Raw genomic sequence first — 20,809 nt, forward strand, 5'->3', positions numbered from 1 at the left:
CATATGGAGCTGCCTTATAGTGAATCACACCCTCGGTCTGTCAAAGTCAGTATTGTCTTCTCAGACTGGCAGTGGCTCTCCAGGGTCTCAAGCTGAGGTTCTCCACACCTATGGTCTCAAGCTGAGGTTCTCCACACTTATTTGCCTGGACCCTTTTTAGTTGGAGATGCCGGGGATTGAACGTGGGACCTTCTGCTTACCAAGCAGATGCTCTACCACTGAGTCACCGTCCCTCCCCTGTGACTCTTGAAGTCCCCACTGCCCTGTTGACTGGCTTGGAGAAGGCATTTCTCTCTTTAAATCACTTCTCCAAGCCAAGCCAGCCAACAGCTTGGATAATGCATTTAAAGTTAAAGTTGCTTTCCTTCTACCTTCCCCTCCCTCCTCCCACCCCATCTAGTTTCCTCCCTCTGACTCTCAAACATCTGACTTCATGTCTCGCTGCTCTCAAACATCTGACATTTATTCGATGTGGCTCTTTCAGGAGAGCCAGTTTGGTGTAGCGAAAGTCTCTCTCTCAGGAGAGCCAGTTTGGTGTAGTGGTTAAGTGCAAAGACTCTTATTTGGGAGAACCGGGTTTGATTCCCCACTCCTCCACTTGCACCTGCTGGAATGGCCTTGGGTCAGCCAAAATTCTCGTGGGAGTTGTCTTGAAAGGGCAGCTGCTGTAAGAGCTCTCTCAGCCCCACCTCACAGGGTGTTTGTTGTGGGGGGAGGGGGGAGAAGGCAAAGGAGATTGTGACCGCTCTTGAGATTCAGAGTATAGGGCGGGATATAAATCCAATTTCTTCTCCTTCGCCGCCTTCTCCTCTTCTTTCTTCTGCCATCCCTGATCCAGGCGCTGTTTCATAATGCCCTCTCCCTAGATTGCAGATCCAGCGTTATTTGTCCAGCTGTCTCGTGAGAGGGGTCTCTGGAAAGATTTGTCCATTTCAGCTGTGCCTTACCAGTTTCTTCTTGCGGTTTTGCCCCTGGTGTACCCCCGTGCCCTTTGAAAGAAAGACCATGTATACCCCCTTTCTCGGAGCAGAAGCAGTGAAAAGAAGCAAATGTTCAACGTTCTCCTGAGACTGGTGAAACCCAGGTTTCTTTTGACCTCGTCTGTTTCACCAGAGTTAAGGGGAAGGAAACGATAAACTGTTGAAATCAGCAGTGCTTGATCTCCATAGTTCTGCACAGAGAGGAGAGGTTAAAATGTATTACCAAAAAAACCCAAAACACAAACCCCCAAATCAGTCCTGATGTGGAGCTGGGTTCTAATCCAGGAGCACCTTAAAAACTAACAAGTTTTCCAGGTGTTTATTGCCCTGTAACACCTCCTTCAGTTCTGACATGCAGATGCTATCCAGGCCAAATGTCCTTTCAATGTGATCAAATGTCCTTTCAGTTCACTGGTTTGCTCTTGGATTATAACTCTCTTTACCGTTTTGCATGCTTAACCATTGCCCACCAGCTATATGTAACTGCTCGCTGTACACCATTCCTTCGTCTGATGAAGTGTGCATGCACACGAAAGCTTACATTCTGAATAAAAGCTCGGTTGGTCTTAAAGGTGCTGCTGGACTCCTACTTTGTTCTTTTGCTTCAGACCAGCATGGCTAAAAGGTAACGGTGTGCAAGCACCAGTCGTTTCCGACTCTGGAGTGATGTCGCGTCACAACGTTTTCACGGCAGACTTTTTACGAGGTGGTTTGCCATTGCCTTCCCCAGTCATCTACACGTTCCCCCCAGCAAGCTGGGTACTCATTTTACTGACCTCGGAAGGATGGAAGGCTGGGTCAACCTTGAGCTGGAACTCAGGTCATGAGCAGAGAGCTTGGACTGCAGTACTGCAGCTTTACCACTCTGTGCCATGGGGTCCCAACACAGCTAGCCACCAAGATTTCCAGGGTGTAAGCCCTCAAGAGTGAAAGCTCCCTTCATCAGATACAAGTAGGGATGGGGATCCCAGAGCCCTTATGAAGGGAACTTGGACTCCCAAAAGCTCACACCTTGGAAGCCGCATTGGTCTCTAAGGTTCTGCTGGGCTTGAATCTTGCTCTTCTAATTTAGATCAACATGGCTACTCACCAGAAACAATCCCCAGATGTGCCTATGGAGAAAAAAGATGGATGAAGAACCAAAAAAAATGGTATTTTATATTTTCCTGTTGCCTGCCTTGCATGAAAAGAATCATAGAATCACAGAGGTGGAAGAGACCTCCAGGGTCATCTAGTTCAACCCCCTGCACAATGCAGGAAATTCACAAATACCTCTTTCCTAGCCAGTTTAAATCTTTCTTTAAACTGGCTCAGATGCGCTTCTAGTCATAACTGAGACACAGAGTGTGCCTTGACTATCAAAAGAAGATATTGGATTTATATCCTGCCCTATACTCTGAGTCTCAGAGTGGTCACAATCTCCTCTACCTCCCCCCCACACAACAGACACCCTTTAAGGTAGGTGGGGCTGAGAGAGCTTTTTATCATAGCTGCCCTTTCAAGGACAACTCCTGCAAGAACTATGGCTGACCCAAGGCCATTCCAGTAGGTGCAAGTGGAGGAGCGGGGAATCAAACCCGGTTCTCCCCATGAAGAGTCCACGCACTTAACCACTACACCAAACTGGTTCTCTAGGCTGAGTGAGCGTGAGCTAGCTCACAGATTTTTAGCCTCCAGCTCACACCTTTTTGTCTTCGCTCAGGAAGGATGACCCCGGAGCACAATAATTGATGCAGTAGCTCACAACTTTAATGCCAGTAGCTCACAAAGTAGAATTTTTGCTCACAAGGCTCTGCAGCTTAGAGGGAACATTGCCCCTAACACACCCAGTGACCCTGCTCCATAGCCAGAAGATGGCAAAAAATCCTCTCCAGGATCCTTGGCCAAACTGCCCTGGAGACTATCGCTTTCGGACTCCAAAGTGGCAATCAGCATTTCCTCAGACATGTAAGAAAGGGCCACGGGAACGAAGAATATTTTAAATCAATAATTTAAAAATGTGTTTCAGATAGCGAATATTTTAAATATCCCTTTATAACTAAGCAAATATCCTTTTAAAACTAAAGTGGGGTTGCCTCCATAAGGAAAGAGCCCGATGTTCACACTGAAATGAGAAGCTTAATGCTGTGATTAGAGAATGTACAACAGGGATCCCAAATAATTGAGCCGTTAAACTGAAGAAAGAATTGAAACGTCATCAAAATCTAGAGAGACGTCTTTTTAAGAAAGCGGCTGCGTTGAAGCTACCCTCAGGAGCACCCACCTTGTGAATTTCAGTTGGACTGTTTCCAAGTTTGGACTTATATCTATTCATTTGGGGACATGGTTTTTTTGGCCCCTTGGGGTTTCTGTTACTTTAAAAGGCCCTAGCACCACCGGCCTCTATCATTATTGTATTGTTCATTATGTGTTGTACACAATCCTTATAATATAGTTTTGCAAACTGAAAGACGGTGTATTGCTTGGTGGCTTTGATCAGTCAGTGAATATTTTAAGGCTGCAATCCGAAGAACGCTTTCCCTAGGAGCAAGCCTCATTGACCGAAATGGGACTTTGTTCTGAGTAGACCTGCTCAGGTGCGTTCTTTTAAAGTACAGGGACATTGGGGAGGGAAATCTTAAAGAGGTCTATACAGATGCAAGTTCTGTGTTATTCAGCAGGGTGTACTCGAAGGAAAAGTGCCCTTAGGATTGCAGCCTGCAGGTAAATCCACCGATCTGTGTGGCCACCAGTCGCCTTAAAATCCAGATTCAAGGCATTAATGTTGCATTTTTGTTTTACACATGCATGCATAACTGCAGGAGAGAAGCTCAAAAAGTGCATTGAGGCGCATGCGTGTGAAGTCTGTCTCAGAGCCCCTGTTTATAGTATAGACCCTGGAAGGACAGTCGTACTCGCAACGATGGATTTTCATGGAAGGTTGACTGATTGCCCTGTTTCTCAGAGCTCTGCTCTGTCTCCATAAGATGTCACTGGAGGGACCGATGTCTCCAAAGCAAAGGAAAATGCATCTTGGAAGGGGCGACTTCAGGACAGTGTGAGAGCCGGTTTGGTGTAGTGGTTAAGTGTGCGGACTCTTATCTGGGAGGACGGAGTTTGATTCCCCACTCCTCCACTTGCACCTGCTGGAATGGCCTTGGGTCAGCCAGAGCTCTGGCAGAGGTTGTCCTTGAAAGGGCAGCTTCAGTGAGAGTTCTCTAAGCCCCACCCACATCACAGGGTATCTGTTGTGGGGGAGGAAGGTAAAGCCACTCTGAGACTCTGAGATTCAGGGTATAGGGTGGGATATAAATCCAATATCATCATCATCTTGGTGAGAGGCATCCAGGAGCGGTTTGCCATTGTCTTCCTCTCCGTAGCAACCCTGGAATACCTTGGTGGTTTTGTATCCAAGTACTAATCAGGGTCAATGCTGCTTAGCTTCCGAGATTTGATGAGATTGGTTTAGCCTGGGCCGTCCAGGCCAGGCCTGGGTTATCCTGATCTCAGTTTTTGGAAGTCAAGCAAATTTGGCTCTGGCTTGTACTTGGACGGGAGACCTCCAAGGAATACCAGGGTTGTGACGCGGAGGCAGACAATGGCAAAACCACCTCTGCTCCTCTCTCGCCTTGGAATCCCTAGAACAGAGGGTGGCCAGATTTGTTTAACGTAAGAGCCACATAGAATAAATGTCAGATGTTTGAGAGCAGGAAGGAAGATAGATGGGGAGGGAGAGGTAGAAAGAAAGCAACTTTAACTTTAAACACATTCTTCAGCTACCAGCTGGCTTGGCTCGGAGAAGTGATTTAAAGAGACAAATGCCTTCTCGAAGCTGGCTGACAGGGCGGTGGGGGCTTCAAGGGCCACACAATGTGGGTGAAAGAGCCACATGTGGCTCCTGAACCGCAGTTTGCCCACCCCTGCCCTCGAAGGTTGCCATGTCAGATGCCACTGGGCAGCAGTTTACACTCCCGTGCCAGGGCACAGTCACATACCGCAACAGAACTGTGCTAAAGCCGTTCCGAGAAAGAAAGTATCTCGAGATTTAAAGTATCTCGAGAACCAGGAATAATTGGCCACAGGTAAAGCTGTTTTTGAGTCTGCGGTGAGATTTGTTGCTCTGGTCTTTCCGATTTAGAACGAGAGCAAAATCTGGGCAATGCCTTTGATTAGGACCCATCAGAACATTGTGTAAGCTTTCGAGCTATCCAAAACTCATCAGGCCGGATGTTACAGAATGTAAAAAGTAGAAGGGTAAGATGCAGATTTCTTAGGACACGATGCTAAGGTGTTGCAACCAGGGGTCGTTTTGTAGAAAAATAGGTGCTGGAGCTTATTAGCATAACTCATTAGCATATGCCGCTACCCCCCCACCAGCCAAAAGCAACCTGACGCAAAAAAGGAGAGCCCCAGACGAGTGAGGCCTGCTTGGGGCTGGCTAGAAATCCAGCCAGCCCAAGCAGGCCTCACTCACCTGGGGCTCTCCTTGTTCATCCCCCCCCCCCCAGTCAAAAGACCAGCAAGCCACCCACTGCTCAAAATCACATAAGAAGTGGAGAAAGAGTGGCGTGGGCTTCCCCAGAGGTTAATGAGGGCTGCTGGGGGCGTGGCAGAGTCCCTGGTGGCTGCCCGGCCGCCCGGTTCTAATCCAGGGATTGTTATGCAGCTGCACCTACTATTCAGTGGACAAGGTAGGTAGGTGGGGGGCGGGGAAGAGGGGCATCGGAAAGGTTCAGAAGCTGTGCTCCTCTGAGCTCCTGCTGAATGCAAGCCGTCCTCTGTAAGACGCAGGCAGTTAGCTTAACTCGATTGCTGGGGGGTTGAATTAATTTGCTTACATTAACTGTGTGCTGTGATGGAGCTGTGCCACTGAGTTACACTCCCTCCTCTAGCATAGCACCTAGCTTTCTTCAAAGGCAAATCTTTCTTTAAACGGCCTCGGATGTGCCTCTAGTCATAATTGAGACATAGAGCGTGCCTATCAAAGGTTTGTTGCAAAACAAAGGGAGCCGTGAGGACAAACCTGTGCCAAAAACGCTCCTCTAAATCAATGTTGTGGCTGCTTTTCCCAGAAGTTCGGCGTTAGGGAAAGCTTTGCCACACCTGTGTTGTGCAGTAACATTCCTGCAGAGAGTTGTCACAATGTTGTGTTGCCGGGTTGCCAGCTTCACAGCTGATGGTAGTAGCGGTGCTAGTGATTTGTGTGCATCGCATTTCAAGGCGTGAGACCCACTCAAGCTGGAATTTTTCCTCCTGGCGAGTTGCGGCTGTTACCAGAATGGATCCACAGTATCCAACACAACGTAACCGTGATAGAAGTAGAGCAAAATAACATTGCGTTTGTTGTGACTCTAGATCAGGGGTGGCCAAACTTACTCAGTGTAAGAGCCACACAGAATGAATGTCAGATGTTTGAGAGTCACAAGACATGAACATCAGATGTTTGAGAGCCGCAAGAGAGGATGGCAGGAAGGCAAACAGATGGTGAGAGAGGTGGAGGTGGAAAGAAAGCAACTTTAATTGTATCCTCCAAACTGTCAGCTGGTTTGGCTTGGAGAAGTAATTTAAAGAGATAAATGCTGGCCCACAGCTGGCCGACAGGGTTGTGGGGGCTTTGAGAGCCACACAACGTGTGTGAAAGAGCCACATGTGAGCCGCAGTTTGGCCACCCCTACTCCAGATGCTGGCAAAATGACTTTATAAGGAAAGACTTTACCTCGGTGGGGTAGGGCGGGATATAAATAAATAAATAAAATAAAACGGGAAGATGACATTTGGGTCATCTGATTAAAACTCTTTCGGTAGGATGGGTGTCTCCAACTGTTTTGAGCCAACTGGGGCCTCTATAGATCTAAAATGGTGTGGTGGGTGGAGCCACAAAATGGCAGCCACAGTGGCTGCTGAAGGAGGTGGGCCAGCCATAAAATGGCCACCGCAGCTTATCTTCTGTCACATGGTGAAGATCTTGGGCTGCGGCGGAAGCTACTGCCAAAGCAATATTTTTTTAAAAATCTGCACAGCCAATCAAATACACAGTAGCTGATCAAAAGCCTAGCTGGACAAAAGAGCCATTTGTCGCTGCCTGCTTTCTAGAAATACGTTGTTGGCACCAGAAAAGGTGTTGGTGTGTGCCATGCAGGACCAAATTATACAGTAGGCACAGTGCTTAGGGCCCATGCTATTTTTAGGGGCCCACAAAAATGTTTTAATTTTTTTTCCTCAGAAAAAAAAATGAAAAGCTTAGGGTCCATAGAAATCTATTAAATTTTGCTAAAGGCAGAAAAAAATAAAATATTGAAGTATTTAAAGTTGTATCAATGTTTTAATTTTTTTTTTAATGTTATTATGGAGGGAGGTGCCCATGAAGGGAAAAAAGCTTAGGGCTCACAGAAGTCATAATGTGTCCATGGACACCACATTGGAGATATGTGGGCTAAAAGAGAGGCTTGGTGGCACTGACCTGGCAGAAAGGTGATAGAAAGATTTTGCAAATGAAGAAGATGATGATGATATTGGATTTATACCCCGTCCTATACTCTGAATCTCAGAGTGGCTCATAATCTCCTTTACCTTCCCATCCACACAACAGACACCCTGTGAGGTAGGTGGGGCTGAGAGGGCTCTCCCAGCAGCTGCCCTTTCAAGGACAACCTCTGCCAGAGCTATGGCTGACCCAAGCCATTCCAGCAGCTGCAAGTGGAGGAGTGGGGAATCAAACCCAGTCCTCCCAGATAAGAGTCCACGCACTTAACCACTGCACCAGACTGGCTCTAAATAAACAAAACTCCAGTCAGCCAAGGTGCCTCCTTGAAAATACAAGCGGGGTCCATCTGAGAAAAGACATTCCTTCTTTGCTCCTGCCTGCGCCGGAGTGGGGCTTGTCAAATGGTACTTCTTGCAATGCATGCTACAAAATGATTGTATGCAAATTTATGGGAAATGTCAAGACAGTGTGCAACTACAATAAAAAAGGCCAACGCCATGCTGGGGATTATTAGGAAGGGAATTGAAAACAAATCAGCCAGTATCATAATGCCCCTGTATAAATCGATGGTGCGGTCTCATTTGGAGTACTATGTACAATTCTGGTCACCACACCTCAGAAAAGATATAATTGCACTGGAAAAAGTGCAGAAAAGAGCAACTAGAATGATTAATGGGTTGGAAGACTTTCCCTGTGAAGAAAAATGAAAGCGCTTGGGGCTCTTTAGCTTGGAGAAACGTAGACGGAGGGGTGACATGTCAGAGGTTTACAAGATTCTGCATGGGATAAAGAAGTCCTTTTCTCCCTTTCTCACAGTACAAGAACTTGTGGGCATTCAATGAAATTGCTGAGCAGACAGGTTAGAATGGATAAAAGGAAGTCCTTCACCCAAAGGGTGATTAGCACATGGAATGCACTGCCACAGGAGGTGGCAGCAGCTGCAAGCATAGACAGCTTCAAGAGGGAATTGGATAAACATCTGGAGCAGAGGTCCATCAGTGGCTATTAGCCGCAGGGTATTGTTGGAACTCTCTGTCTGGGGCAAGTGATGCTCTGTATTCTTGGTGCTTGGGAGGGGCAACAGTGTGAGGACTTCTACTGTCCTGGCTCCACTGATGGACTTCCTGATGGCACCTGGGGTTTTTTGGCCACTGTGTGACAGAGTGTTGGGCCATTGGCCTGATCTAACATGGCTTCTTTTATGCTCTTATGTTTTTAACCAGCTAACACTCATACCCCTGGTGGCGCAGTCCTAAGCTAAGAGAGATAACTCTGTTTCATGATTGCATTGTCCACCAGCTTAAAATGTATGTACTTAAGGTGACTGTTCTAGTGTTGGGGTGGGGGGAGACAGAGGATAAAAGTCTCTTTTTTTTTAAGTTGCGCTTCAGCAGAACCTTTGGCATCTCCTGCAGCCGCCCTTTGGACAGCAGCTGAGTCCATAATGACCCCTCTGTTTACACACCTGGGAGTGACCTCATGCCAAAAAAAGCCCTGCCCCAGCTGGAAGTCAATATTAGATTTTGAAACAGGCCATGAGGGTCCAGTTGGTCATCCGGAGAGCATTGCAAGCAGGAGGGAAACCTCAGAAATGCACCACGTCGGTAAGGAACTAGCATGAGGTGCCCACGGAGATTGTGGCGCCTGCCGACACTTTTCCTGGCTGCCCCCACCGAGTGTTTTTAGAAAGTGGGCAGGAACGGAGGGGGGGCTTTTGCCCAGTAAGGCTTCCGATTGGCCACTGGAGATCTGATTGACTGTGCAGGTTTTTGAATGTTGCTTTGGCAGCGACTGCCACCACAGACGATGGATCGTCTGTGGGTGAATGAAGGTAAGCTGCAGTAGCCATTGTGTGGCTGGGCCCAACTCCCCTGGCAGCCATTTTGTGGCTGGGCCTACCACACTGTGTCCGAATTCCAGAGGTGCCCTCAGGCTTTAAGACTTTGGGGATCCTTGAACTAGCAAATGAGAGAACCTTAAAATGGAATGTATGTGGCAGGCAGTGTTCCCTCTGAGTTAGTGTGAGCTAGCTCACAATTTCTTAGCCTCTGGCCCACACATTTTTGTTTCCGTTCAGGAAAAATGGCCCTAGAGCAAACTAATTTATGCAGTAGCTCACAACTTTAATGCCAGTAGCTCATAAAATAGAATTTCTGCTCACAAGACTCCACAGTTTAGAGGGAACATTGGTTGCAGGCTACTTTTTCTCCTGACTTGAGACTTCCGCCTTGGCCTTCTCTTTCTACATTTCCACTCAGGGTTTTTTTTTCTCGCTCTTTATGGACTCTGGATTCTTGATTGGTTTTTACCACGTGTGCTCTGAACCTTCCTGATTCAGCCGACAATCGTGGCCTTCATACCATAACGGTAGTTTGCCTGGCGGGTATAAAGGCTTGAAGCCTGACGGTCTGAGGTTTTTCTGTGTTCAAACAGCGAGTGGCAGGTGTCAGTAACGTTTTCCCTTTTTGTTTTTTTGAGTTGTGACGAGCTGGTGGTTTCTGAAGCAAAGCTGTGGCGATGTGGGTGTTTCTGTAACACCCTTCAGAGGCTTTGTCAGTGATCTCTCGTTTGCAAGTTTCACCCAGCGTTGTGTTTTTGGCACGCCATGAGGTTGTGGACATAAGAGAAGCCATGTTGGATCAGGCCAATGGCCCATCCAGTCCAACACTTTCTGTCACACAATGGCCAAAAAACCCAGGTGCCATCAGGAGGTCCATCAGTGGGGCCAAGGCACTAGAAGTCCTCACACTCTGCCCCCCCCTCCAAGCACCCAGAATACAGAGCATCACTGCCCCAGACAGAGAGTTTCAACAATAAGCTGTGGCTAATAGCAACTGATGGACCTCTGCTCCATATGGTTATCCAATCCCCTCTTGAAGCTGTCTATGCTTGTAGCTGCCACCACCTCCTGTGGCAGTGAATTCCATGTGTTAATCACCCTCATAAGAGAAGCCATGTTGGATCAGGCCATTGGCCCATTCATGTGAGTCTCACGTGAATGCTTGAGATTTCCACTGGACAACCAGTCTCCCTAGAGATCTCTTCCTCTGCAGAGTCTGAGCTTGTAGATAGACTGGAGGACTGGCGAGGCTGCAAGCATTCACAGAAGAAGAAGAATTGGTTTTTATACTCCACTTTTCTCTGCCTTAAAGACTCTCAAAGCAGCTTATAATCACCTTTCCCTTCCTCTCCCCACAACAGTCACAGGAAGGTCTGAGAGAGTTCTGAGAGAACTGTGACTGACCCAAGCCCAGAGTCACCCAGCAGGCTTCATGTGGAGGAGGAGTGGGGAATCAAACCTGGTTCTCCAGATTCCACCACTCTTAACCACTGCATCACACTGGCTTTCAAGCAGGAGGGAGTCGTTTGGTGTAGTGGTTAAGTGCGCGGACTCTTACCTGGGAGAACCGTGTTTGATTCCCCATTCCTCCACTTGCACCTGCTGGAATGGCCTTGGGTCAGCCATCGCTTTCGTAGCTGTTGTCCTTGAAAGGGCAGCTTCTGTGAGAGCCCTCTCAGCCCGACCTATCTCACAGGGTGTCTGTTGTGTGTGGGAGGGGCGGGGGATGTAAAGGAGATTGTGACTCAGAGCGGTCTGGAGTTCTGGCATCACTGCCGCAGACATAAGAACATAAGAGAAGCCATGTTGGATCATAAGAGAAGCCAGTGACCCCTTCAGTCCGACACTCTGTCCCACAGTAGCCATATCCAGGTGCCATCAGGAGGTCCACCAGCGGGGCCAGAACTCAGATTGTGACTCAGAGAGTCCTGAGATTCAGAGTGTAGGGTGGGATATAAATCCGGTATCATCATCTTCCCTCATAGAAGAAGCATTTTTTTAAAAAATTAAATTTATATCCTGCTTTTTGCCTGGATTGGGATCCAGAGCAGCTTTTCACATCGTTCTTTATTTTATCTAGTGTGGTGTCATGGTTAGACTAGGAGCTGGGAGACCCGGGTTCCAATCCACACTTGCACCGTGGAAGCTTGCTGGGTGATCTTGGGCAAGTCATACACTCTCAGCCTAACCTACCTCACAGGGCTGTTGTAAGGATAAAATAGAGGGAAAGAGAGTGATGTAAGCCAGTTTAAGAAATAGAGGAGAAATAGGGTATAAATTGGGGAGGAATAGAATAAGGCATAAATAGAATAAATAATTAGTAATAACAATAATCTTCACAACAACCGCTTTGTGCAGTAGTTTAGGAGATTTGTGATGGGTCCAGGGTCACCTGGCTAGCATCTGTCAGAGCAGGGTTTAGTACAGTTAACTCAAGCCAGATTCTGACACTCCAGTCACTATGCCATTCCATGAGCTTGAGGGAGCCCTATGTGTTTGTAGCATCTTGTCTAGTGGCGCCAGTACCTGAGGAGAGACTGAATGGCATTCAATCCATGATACTAATAAGAGAACGTAAGAGAAGCCATGGTGGATCAGGCCAGTGGCCCCTCCAGTCCAGCGCTCTGTGTTACACAGTGGCCAAAACTCAGGTGCCATCAGAAGGTCCACCAGAGGGGCCAGAACTCCAGAAGCCCTCCCACTCTTGCCCCCCTGGACACCAAGAATACAGAGCATCACTGCCGCAGACATAAGAACATAAGAGAAGCCATGTTGGATCAGGCCAGTGACCCCTTCAGTCCGACACTCTGTCCCAAAGTAGCCATACCCAGGTGCCATCCGGAGGTACACCAGCGGGGCCAGAACTCCAGAAGCCCTCCCACTCTTGCCCCTGCAAGCACCGAGAAGACAGAGCATCATCACCACAGACATGAGAACATGCCACAGATAAGTGAAGCCATGTTGGAGAGCTCTCCCAGAAGCTGCCCTTTCAAGGACAACTCCTAGGAGAGCTATGGTCACAATCTCCTTTACCTTCCCACCCCCCTCATAACAGACACCCTGTGAGGTAGGTGGGGCTGAGAGAGCTCTTATGGCAGCTGCCGTTTCAAGGACAACTCCCACGAGAGCTATAGCTGACCCAAGGCAATTCCAGCAGCTGCAAGTGGAGGCGTGGGGAACCAAACATGGTTCTCCCAGATAAGAATCTGTACACTTAACCACTACACTGAACTGGCTGTCCTACACCAAACTGTAGCTAGATTGGCAAAATTGCTTATTATGTATTTACTTCATTTGTACTGCACCTTTCTCCCATGAGGACCCAAAAATAATGTAAAACGACAACTGGATCGAGGCGGCTCGGCAGTATTGCTGCTGCTAGACCTATCGGCTGCGTTCGATATGGTCGACCATCGGCTGCTGACCCGCTGCCTCGCCGACGCAGGAATTCGGGGGCTAGCCGTACAATGGCTCTCCTCCTTCCTGGAAGGTCGGAGACAAAGGGTGGCAATTGGGGGGGAGCTGTCTCAGAGACACCCACTTCATTGTGGGGTGCCTCAGGGAGCAGTTCTCTCCCCTATGTTGTTTAACATCTTTATGCGCCCCCTTGCCCAGATTGTACGGAGGTATGGGCTGGGTTGCCATCAGTATGCAGATGACACCCAGCTCTATCTATTGATGGACGGCCGGGCTGGCGATGTCCCAATAAACCTGGACCGGGCGTTGCAAGCCGTGGCTGACTGGCTCAGGCTAAGCGGGCTGAAGTTGAATCCAGCAAAGACTGAGGTCCTTTGCGTGGGCCGCGGCGGACCGGGAGGGGAGATTACGCTACCGGCTTTTGACGGTGCGCCACTGATACCAGTGCGCAAAGTCAAGAGCCTGGGAGTGCTACTGGAATCCTCCTTGTCAATGGAGGCCCAGATAGCTGCCACTGCTAGATCCGCCTTCTTTCACCTCAAGAGGGCGAGGCAGTTGGCTCCCTTCTTGGAGCGCAGCGACCTAGCAACTGTGATCCACGCAACGGTCACCTCGAGACTAGACTACTGCAATGCCCTCTACATGGGGCTGCCCTTATACCGAACACGGAAACTCCAGGTAGTCCAGAACGCGGCGGCCAGGCTGCTACTGGGACTACCACGGTGGGAACATGTGCGGCCTGGGCTGCGGGATCTGCATTGGCTGCCGGTTGTGTACCATGTTCGCTATAAAGTGCTGGTCATTACCTTTGAAGCCCTATATGGCCGAGGACCTGCCTACCTAAGGGACCGCCTCTCCCCATATGTTCCCCAGAGAGCACTGAGATCTAGCTCTCAAAATCTTTTAATAATCCCTGGGCCAAGAGAGGCTCGATTGAAGATCACCAGGGAGCAAGCCTTCTCAGCAATGGCCCCTCGATGGTGGAATCATCTACCAGAGATGGTACGAGCCCTGCGGGACTTGAATCAATTCCGCAGGGCTTGCAAAACATTTCTTTTCCAGCTTGCCTTCGAAACAGAACCTAGCTAAACTGATGTGTAGCCACCCAGCCATCTTGTGGATATTATGACCTATAGTAATTTAGCACCTATTTTATCTATTTTAACTAACTTATTTATTATGTAATTGATTATTTAAAATTGTTGTTGTATTGTATTGTTTTATTGAACCATGGAATTCCTTGCCTGTGAGCCGCCCTGAGCCCGCCTTTGGCGGGGGAGGCGGGATATAAGAATAAATTTATTATTATTATTATTAAATTCAGCTGACCCATACATTTATTACCCAAATCTGCAAAGAGTAGAAAGCCAGGAAAGGGGAAAACGTTTACATAAGAGAGGCCAGAAAGCTCAGTTTCTCATAGTATGGGTGTGTGGCATTTGATAGCACGGCGCTGATAAAACAAGATGCAACCAAAAAAGTAATCGATACACTCGGACTGGTTGAGGACCGCTCCCAACTGCTGATGGGTGGATTGGCTGAGGAGAAAGAACTCCCAGATAGTTTACAAGGCTTTCCTGCCCTCAGGATACAAGCGTTCTGGCTCCAGCCCTGGAATTCGTCACACACGCACTCCTTTGGCACTTAAAAACGTGATGTGCAGTGGGCAATAGGCACACACCATGTGTGCAATCTCTCTCTTCCCTCCCTCCAGTTTGAGGATTGTGCAAATCGTGTCTGTGTGCAGCCAAATCACGTCATGTTGCAGGAAAGGAGGGTGTGCGCATGCATTGCACCACATGGATCTAGGCAAGAAAGCGAGGACCAGCCCAAAGGCAGCATGGGAAAGGGTGTCAAAAGAACTACTTTGTGATATGAGAGGACTGCTGCTGTGTCATGTGCAACTTAATTGGAAAATGTAATGTCTCCTTGGAGCTTACATGTCCATGCAGTGGAGGCTGCCTGTTGCATCTCTGCATGATTACAGCAGAGCAGGGCTTTTTTTGTAGAAAAAGCCCAGCAGGAACTCATTTGCATATTAGGCCACACCCTCGATGCCAAGCCAGCCAGAACTGTGCTCCTGCTTTTAAAAAGCCTTGCAGTGGAGGCTTCACGTTGCATCTCTGCATGATTCACAGCTCTGGCCTGGCCTCTTTAAAGTCCTATCTGGGCTGAAGCTTTGCTGTTGCAGTAGGTGTGAATAGATTCATTCAGTCCCAAAGGGAGAGATGCTGTGGAATGTCATTTCCTAAAAGGAGACATGCCCGGAATAGTGACTCATGGAGAAGCACGGTTCCTCTGAGACTTTAATTCCCAACACATTTTATCATACCCTCCCCCCAAGAAACGTATATGCCTCTCCCCCTTTCATTTTATCCTCACAACAACTTTGCAAGGTAGTTTAGGCTGAGAGAATGAAACAGTCCCAAGGTCACCCAGCCAGTTTCCAGGGCAGAATTGGAACTCGGGTCTGCCTGGTCCTCATCTGATACTCTAACTGAGGGGTCCTCAAACTACGGCCCGTGGGCCAGATGCGGCCCGCTGAGGACGTTTATGCGGCCCGCCGGGTTATGGCAAAATCAGACCGGAAGTGACGTTCGACCTAAACTCGCGTTAGCAATGCACACTTCCGGCACTAGGCTGAGGCGGCGGAGACAGAGTGTGAGGTGATACCGAGGTGAGGTGAGTTCTCAGGCCAGGGTGTGTGGTGTGGGGAAGGGAGAGAGATGCAGAAGACGGAGAACTGACGGCCCGCGGCCTTGTACAGTAACGGCAGTCCGGCCCTCCAACAGTCTGAGGGACAGTGAACTGGCCCCCTATTTAAAAAGTTTGAGGACCCCTGCTCTAACTGCTATACTCCACTGGCCCTTCCTTGGGAAAACTTTATAGCTGTGTTCAGATGTCAAATGGAACTGTTCCTCTTGGCAGCAGAAGATTGGACTCACAGTAATGGGTTTAAATTACAGGTGGAAAGGTACGGATGATCTTACTGTAAAAAAATTTTTACAGGAAGAATAGTCAGCAGCAGTGTTCTGTCTTAGCTCAAGAAGGATGACCCCAGAGCACACTAATTGATGCAGTCGCTCACAACTTTCATGCCAGCAGCTAACAACTTTCACACCATCAGCTCACAAAGTAGCATTTTTGCTCGCAGGTGGAAAGAAAGCAACTTTAAATGCATTCTCCAAGCTGCCAGTTGGCTTGGCTTGGAGAAGTGAATCAAGAGACAAATGCCTTCTCCAACCCAGCCAATGGGGTGGTGGGGGCTTCGAGAGCTGCACAATAAGTGTGAAAGAGCCACACGGGGCTCCTGAGCCACAGTTTGGCCACCCCTGCTTTAGGCTGATCCTGCCCTGAGCAGAGGGTTGATAGCCTCCATGGCCCTTTCCAGCTCTGTGATTCTACGGAGGAGAGGAGAAGGATACTTTGCCCATTGGGGAGAAAGGCGGTATATTAACAAAGCAAATAGATAAGTAGATCACTGGGGTTTGCACATACCGAAACGTCAGATTGAACCTGGGTTTCTAAATCACCCTTGGTCGCATTGACTGAACACAGTCTGCGTTAAGATGAAGCAACGGAGTCTCCCCTCCCGCCCCCAACCTCCTCTGATGTTGCGTCGATGCGCTTTCCCTTCAGAATTACTCATGACTTCATTTCCCTAGCATTTTTACAGAGTTTGGCCTCTGGCCTGGCTTCTAGTCTTTGGGGAGACTTGAAGCCTGGGAACGGCTTCCCGCGATTGCCTGAGCGCATTAGGCCCGTCCAAGCCGTAATGCTGCTGAGAGGGAATTCTGTAAATAGCCTGGCAGTGTGCCATCTTCTGAAATGGCCTTGCGTAAGTGGGTGGGAACGGGCCCGGGTGGCAGAAGCGGGCAGAGAGCGCCCGACTGCGGGGCCAGGCTGGGACTTGCTCGACGATCACCCGCACCTCCTGGATAGGTTTCACCTGGCGAGGCTTCGTGTCCCCCACGTTTGGCTTCCGTGGGTGCTTCCGTGCGCCTGCCGGGAGGTCCTCGCCAGTTGCTGCTTGACTGAACTGTAGCTGGTGATGTCATGAACATCCTAGGAAGAGAAGCTGCTGCTGCTTTGGCGAGTGGCGTGCGCGGGAGGGCATCTCCGTCGCTTTCCCGAGCAGCTGCCTCGAGCTCTTCTCCTCTCCACCCGCTTCTTGCGCACTAACTGGAGCATCGCATCCGATGCTTGGGAAGCAGAAACCACAGAGCTGCTCAGCTCACGTGTGGAGCGATGCCGCCGGGTTGGAAAGGATTCGAGAGAGACCGGCAAGGATAAGACCCCGGTTTAGATAGAGGGTCGCACGAGGCGAGGCAGCGGGAACAAGGTACGTGGTTTAGGCGGGTCGTTTTTGGAAAAGTCCCCACGAACATGTGGCACAGGGAAGCCAGGCTTGTTTGCTGTGTTTGAGGAGATGGGAGTTAATCTCGAGGCAGGTTGTGTGCAGGTCGACGCATGGAGGATTCTGGTAGAAGGTTAATTAGATACTCATCTGGCATGGTGCAGCGAATAAGAGAGTGGAGCGTGAATGGGGAAGCTCACATCTGCTCACGAGCTCGTAGCGGCGCTAAGCAAGCCTCTCTCTCTGCAGTCCCTTTGCAGCATGCAGCTAATAACACTGACCCGCATTACAAGGTTGTTGTGCTGACTGAAGCCAAATAGTACCTAGGAAAGGAACGCTTTGATGGCGATATGTCAACAACCCAGCGTAGAGCCATGGGTAGAACAGAGCTTGCAAATTTGGGTTTGAGCTAACTGGGGTTATATTTAACACTGGCACACCTAACTGAAGCTAACCAGGGTTACCTTCAGAAGGGGAACGGGGGTGGGGGGATTGCATGAACAGGAGAGGTAAGGTTGCCAGCCTCCAGGTAGCACCTGGAGCTCTTCTGCTATTACAGTTGCTCTCCAGACAACCAAGACCAGTTTCCCCTGGATAAAACAGTTCTGCAGGGCCTGTAAGATGGAGCTCTTCCACCAAGCTTTTGACTGCTAAATTTGTTATCTCTGCCTGGACAAATTGAACTGGTATCCTCTCTGGACAAAAGCAGAACTGATCACCATAGACACTGGTCTTTAGATATGAATGATATCTAGAGATTATTTGGAGAGGATTGTTACACAATGCCAGTCCTACAGAAATGCTCCCTACCATCACAATATCTAGTCTTTGGGAAGAATTCAAGTAGTGTTGCCAATCCCCAGGTGGGGGTAGGGGATCTCCTGGCTTGAAGGCCCTCTCCCCACTTCAGGGTCATCAGAAAGTGGGGGGTGGGGGGCATTGTAAACTGCTGGGGTCCCTTCCTTCCCCAAACCTGACCCTCTCCCCAGGCTACACCCCCATAATCTTCAGGGGGCAAACCGAAAAGTTCTCACTTAGGCATCCTTTTTGTCTGTACTGTAGCCTTTAGAAACAGTTTGCCAATTTTTAATTTCTCTCCAAAGCTGTGATGGTTTTTGTTAGCTGACTTGCTTCTTGTGGAACAAACTTTGTTCTACTTCAGGAGCCAGTGGGAGGGTTTTTCAGCTGCAGTCGTTCTCTCCCATGCTGCCCCTCCACTGACACATGGGACTGTCTCCAAATTGTTTTCCCTCCTCTCTCCAACTTCAGCATAACTTTCTGGCTTTAAAAAAACAACAACTCCCCCACCAGGTGACTGGAATATTGTCCATTTTTAAAAAAAATTCTGCTGTTTAAAAACCCATTTCCTTTTTTTTTTTTTAAGATAATGCTGTATTTATTTCCCACCTTCTAAGAGGATGATGGCCAGCTAAAAAATTTTTGCAACTGCTTATATTAAAAACACTTTTTGGGGGTGGGGGTGGAGAGAGGTAAATGTCTGGTTCATTGGATTGGCAAAACACTTTTAAAGCAATTCATTAATTTAGCTAATGAATTGACTGAACATTGTAAGAACATAAGAACATAAGAGAAGCCATGTTGGATCAGGCCAATGGCCCATCCAGTCCAACACTCTGTGTCACACAGTGGCCAAAAATTTTATTTATATATATATATACACACACATACACACACACACACACACACTGTGGCTAATAGCCACTGATGGACCTCTGCTCCATATTTTTATCTAACCCCCTCTTGAAGCTGGCTATGCTTCTATTGTAGCTCTGATGGAGCCCTCAAAGCCAAGGGGGAAGACCTGCTGAAATTGGGAGTGGCATTGTGATGGTTCTTTCATTGCCATGGCTGCAGATAACACTGGGTGGGGCCGGCTGGAAGATAGTGGGAATCCAGGAGAACTGCAAAGGAGTTTGACTGTAGGAATTCTGTACTCAAATCCCCATTCTGCTTGGAAGCTCACTCGATTGGCCTCTGTCGTCCCTCTTGCCCGGCCTACCTAATGCTAATTTGCATAGATGTTAGGCACGGAGGCCAGTTTGGGACTTGGGCAAAAGAAACCTGGGTTCAAATCCCCACTCAGCTTTGAAATTCCCTGCGTGGTCTTAGGGAAGTCCATGGCCTTTTTTGTAGTAGGAACTCCTTTACATATTAGGCCACATACCCCTGATGTAGCCAATCCCCAAAGTGCTTAGGATTGGTGTAGTGGTTAAGTGCGTGGACTCTTATCTGGGAAAACCAGATTTGATTCCCCACTCCTCCACTTGCAGCTGCTGGAATAGTTTTGGGTTAGCCATAGCTCTGGCACAGGTTGTCCTTGAAACGGCAGGTACTGTGAGAGCCCTCTAAGCCCCACCCACCTCACGGGGTGTCTGTTATGAGGGGAGAAGATATAGGAGATTGTAAGTCGCTCTGAGTCTCTGATTCAGAGAGAAGGATGGGGTATAAATCTGCAGTCTTCTCCTCCTCCTCCTCTTAGTACAGGGCCTACTGTAAGCTCCAGGAGGATTGGCTACATCAGGGGTGTGTGGCCTAATATGCAAAGGAGTTCCTGGTACCAAAAAAAAGCCCTTAGAGAGTCATTCTTATTTCAGCCTAACCAGCCCCCTCGATTTCTTTAGCAGATAAGAGCCGGGAATCCCCAAGCTCTTTGGAGAAAGGAGTAGATCTAAATTTGATAACTATTTCTAAGAGCAAAAAAATGTATGCCACTTTGCTAAACACAAGAAGCAAGATCCAGGGGGGGTCACCGTGTTGGTGTGAAGCATTAGAACAAAGTTTGTTCCACAAGACGCAAGTTAGCTAACAAAAACCATCACAACTTTGGAGGTAAATTAAAAATTGGCAAATAGTTCCAAAAGGCTACAGTACAAACAAAAAGGATGCCTAAGTTAGGACACTGGGAGAAATTTTAGGTTTGCCCGGGGAGGGTCAGGTTTGGGGAAGGAAGGGACCCCAGCAGTTTACAATGCCATAGAGTTCACCCTCCAAAGCAGTTGTTTTATCCAGGGGAAACTGGTCTTGGTTGTCTGGAGAGCAATTGTAATAGCAGATCTCCAGGTGCCACCTGGAGGCTGGCAACCTTATCTCTCCTCTGCTTGCAAATCCACCCCTCCTGTTCCCCTTCTGAAGGTAACCCTGGTTAGCTTCAGTTGGGTGTGCCAGTGTTAAATATAACCACAGTTAGTTCAAACTCAAAATAGCAAGCTCTTTTCTACCCATAGCTCTACACTGGGTTGTTGCTAACCATGGTTTGGTGCCCACAGAACACTAACCCTGGTAAGCTTTAGTGGTGTGCCAGTGTTAAATATAACCACGCTCATACCCAAATTTGCAAGCTCTGTTCTGCCCATGGCTCTACTCCGTTTTGTTGCTAACCATGGTTTGGTGGCCACAGTACACTAACCGTGGTTAGCTCCATGGGTGGAATTCTAGCAGGAGCTCCTTTGCATATTAGGCCACACTCCCTGATGTAGCCAATTCTCCCAACAGCTTACAAAGCTCTTGGAGGATTGGCTACATCAGGGAGGTGTGGCCTAATATGCAAAGGAGCTCCTGCTAGAATTCCACCCCTGGAAGAAGGGAAGGAAGGAAATTTTGTGTGAGGGGGAGAGGAAGGAGCAGGGAGAAACATGTGAGTCTCTTTGGTGCTCCCCACCTTCTAACTATGGTTAGAAGATTGGGGAGTATCATGACTTCAGCAGACCCAAGTATGAAATTTATCGTTACCA

At 48.5% G+C, this 20,809-nt stretch overlaps 1 protein-coding gene across 2 annotated transcripts in view; it reads left to right on the top strand.

Moving 5' to 3' along the window:
* ZBTB1 (zinc finger and BTB domain containing 1) overlaps positions 1-20,809 on the top strand; it is a 36,842-nt gene that overhangs the window by 3,316 nt on the left and 12,717 nt on the right. Inside the window, exon 1 of one of the 2 annotated variants that reach the window (XM_060261628.1) lies at positions 16,823-17,042. The exons of the other annotated variant lie outside the window; for it this stretch is intronic. The gene's annotated coding sequence lies outside the window, so the exon portion shown is untranslated. Of the gene's footprint in view, positions 1-16,822; positions 17,043-20,809 lie in introns of those variants that run through there. 2 annotated transcript variants of the gene reach the window in all.

This window comes from Heteronotia binoei, chromosome 21 (assembly GCF_032191835.1).
Source record: "Heteronotia binoei isolate CCM8104 ecotype False Entrance Well chromosome 21, APGP_CSIRO_Hbin_v1, whole genome shotgun sequence".
In the NCBI taxonomy this organism is placed as follows: domain Eukaryota; kingdom Metazoa; phylum Chordata; class Lepidosauria; order Squamata; family Gekkonidae; genus Heteronotia; species Heteronotia binoei.